Raw genomic sequence first — 3,387 nt, 5'->3', positions numbered from 1 at the left:
CATTTGTCATGTCCCTCACTTTACTCATTGCATGGTGATGCATATTTACTAATTCTAACATTTCCTTGTTAGTCATTCCCTCCAGGCCCATTAATCACTATAAATTCCCAAACGAGAGGCTGCAGCACATCGTTCCTTCCAACAGACAGCTGACACGTAGTAATTAGGCAGCTGAACATAAAAATAATGAGGCTGAGGCTCCCGCAGATCTCCTTCCCCCTCTCGGCACCTCGGGGGCAGCCTCTCTGCAGCCACCACTGCACAAGCTGCTCCCCAGCACGGATGTGCCTGTTTCCCTCCCTTTTCCCCCCAAACCTGCTCTCTGATCCATTGGAGAGGTACCCAGGCATTTAGCTTTGTGACTTCTGGCGGTATTTTTCCATGCATCACACCAACACACACTGAATTATTTAATCTCTCTGCCTCCCCTGTTTCCCCGTCATGCAGGGACTGGTCCAGCTCCCGTTGTTCATCTCTACCTGCTGCTCCAGAAAATCCTCGTGCCAAGCTGCCCTGCCAGCTTGCTGCAGCCTCTCTAACTCAGAGCACACTCTTGGAAATAAATGCATCTTCTCACAACGGCTTCACTCCCTGAAATAAAGAGCGTGATTCAGGCAGGGGTTTGACTGCCATGTGCAACGCAGAAATGGTCTGAGAGACCAAAAGGCTCTTTGTGTCCAGACTAATTTCCCTGTTTTCTTGTATTCTCCCTCCTTTGCACAGTTAGGGAGCACTTTTAAGGAGCAGTTCTGCAGTCTTTTTTCCTTTTTTTTTCCTGTGGTGATCACTTTTGCTTGCCACAGAAATACCTTGGAAATTGAGTGCCCGTGGAGAGGGACACAGCACCATCCACTCCAAATTACACTGCAGTGTCCAGCATCACTGGCCAAACTAGAGTTAATGAGAATTAGGAAGAAACTTCCCCTGCAGCTCTTTTTTCCTCTCCTGCTTCTTTCTGAAGCAATGTGTCTTGGCTGCATTTGGCTTTAAAAGACCCTTGATCTGCTTTGTTTATGGTAATTTCTTTATTCCTGAGAGAGAGAGAGGGAAGGCAGCACCGAACGGATATTGTTCTGGGACTGCAGATGGGCAGATGGTTTGAAAAAACGATTGCAAGATTTCACTTGCACTCTGGGCCTGTCTTTCACATTTGGGTGAAAGACCAAGTTTTGTCTTCTGTCACGGGAAGCCTAATTTAGATTGCCTAAAACTTGAAATCAGTTTGAAGACAAATCCCCAAGGTCAACGACTCCACAGATTTGGAGGTTAAGGAATTGAGGTTAAGAACTGACAAACGAGGAAGCCAAGGCAAGATTATGGAAATGAGGATCTGTAGCAAATTCTCTCTTGTTTCCCCCTTGTAACCTCCTAATGACATTAGTGCCTGTCTTTGACAGTCCCTTCTCAAAGGGGAACTTACTTGAGCACTAAAGACGCTTTTATGAGTCCCAGAGACACACACAGGAAAACGTGTAGGCAAATCTGCTAAGACCCAGATATGGGACACAGTCCTTAAAAGCCCTGCACCGACTTAAAAGAAATGACCTGAAAAAAGGGAGACAACAAAACACCCTTGGCAGCTGGGTCCCCACCCCTGTATCCCCATCCCAGACCCTGTGCTGAAAGCAAACATCCTTTTTTTACCACCACGCTGCTGACTGCACACAGTTAAAAATTCAATCTTTGCATCTCCCCAGTGAGCTGGAGCACTTCTAGTGTCCCTTCTCACAGCTGTGAAGCTGTGATTCAGAGGGCTTGGAGCCAACACCATAAACCAGCACCTAGTAACACTGTCCAGCCCAATCCACCATCTCTCTAGTCCTTGGAGCAACTTATCCTTTTTGTAATGCAGGTTTTTTTGCTTATCCCAGCACTGCTCGGAGATTGCTGAATTCATTTACTCCAGGGAGAGTTTCTGCACATCTGGTCCGTGGCTGGAAATGTTTTTTCTGTATCTCACCCTTTTTCACCAAGGAACACCATGTGAAGCTTGGGCTGGATTTGTCTCTGCAGGTGGTGGTTCTTTGACTAAAACACAAGACACATTTTCCTGCAAGGCTGTCTCACCCCAAGCACTGCAGCTTGGTTGCTGCAAGAGAAGTTTCATCAAACCATTTCTCCCACTTTTTCTCTTGATCATCCCCTCTAAAACTACTCAGAGAGCTGTTCAAGAACAGCTAGGTGGGTAGGAGGCATTTAATGAAGATGCCTTTGCTTACCCATCAACTTGGAGCGCAATGGTGCTCACTCCTTGTCCCCTTCTTGTCTGTACGACTTTTCTAACAGTGCTGGTGAGCTCAAGCCCCTTTTTCCCCTGTGATTAGATGGCAGAAAGCAAGGTGAACTTTCTCCTTTTCTTTTAATATGTTAGCCAGCTATGGTTAATGAAAAGCTGAAAGATAATTTTTAACTCTAGAGTGAATAAGATATGGCCTTAAAGGGGAGTAAAGTATCCCTGAGGATGGTGGCAATAAGTATGGATAAATAATATAAATGGCTGTTTGGGAAGCACCTTACTCACCTGTCTAAAAGACTTACCATCCTGCTGATCTCAGATGGATGAATTTATGGCCTTGTTATAAATTTCCTGATGCCTCAGCTTCCTAACCTTGAAACATTCAAAGTAGCTATAGCTTTACAAATATATATATATTTTTTTTCAGAAATAGAGTTTTTCCATCTGTTTGTTCCATTTTCCCATCTGTTCCTCCAGCCTCATAGTCTTTTTCAACCTGTTTACAAAGATTGTCTTTAAGTGAATATATATATATAACTTATGTATAACTTATATATAACTCTTTTTTCTATTCCAGGACAATTGTTTCTTTCACAGTGGTTTGGTTTGTTCTTAAACTGCCTCTCTGAACTTCTCTGGGCACATTTTTTGCTAATCCATTTACCTTTCCAATATGCATTGGGATCCTTCAGTGTGCTCATTACACTTTGAGGCCACTGGGAATTCTTGTCAGATGTAGGGTGATCACTGTGGCAGGGCCAGACCATGAGCTGCAGCCATATCCCAGTGAGAAAGCCAGCACATCCCATGGATGTGGCATTCTGGTGTCCATCTGGGTGCCACAAAGATGGGTGACACCAGGGAGTTCTAGCAGACAGCCCAGTTCCTGTGCCCTCTCCCACAATGTCAGTCAGTACCTGCTCAGGGGCATTTTCTGCTCTCATGACCCAGGTGAAGATGGCCTTGTAGCAGCTCCCAAGGCTCAGCTTTCACTGAAGAACCTCTAGTATCTCCTGAGTAGTGACTAGGTAGAGATTAAGGTACCCAACACAGTCCCCAGCCTGACCAATCTGGAAAAAATTCCCTGGAATCAGCAGCCAGTATTGTATTACAGTTAGATCAGAAGCTGGACTGGATTTCTCTCTGTTATT

At 45.0% G+C, this 3,387-nt stretch overlaps 1 long non-coding RNA gene across 1 annotated transcript in view; it reads right to left on the bottom strand.

Moving 5' to 3' along the window:
- The window catches only part of LOC131087236 (uncharacterized), a 37,967-nt gene that overhangs the window by 20,935 nt on the left and 13,645 nt on the right, over positions 1 to 3,387 (bottom strand). The window lies entirely within an intron of this gene.

This window comes from Melospiza georgiana, chromosome 9 (genome assembly GCF_028018845.1).
Source record: "Melospiza georgiana isolate bMelGeo1 chromosome 9, bMelGeo1.pri, whole genome shotgun sequence".
Classification (NCBI taxonomy): Eukaryota; Metazoa; Chordata; class Aves; order Passeriformes; family Passerellidae; genus Melospiza; species Melospiza georgiana.
The sequence above is the reverse complement of the archived record's forward strand: the minus strand, read 5'-3'. Positions and strand labels throughout refer to the sequence as shown.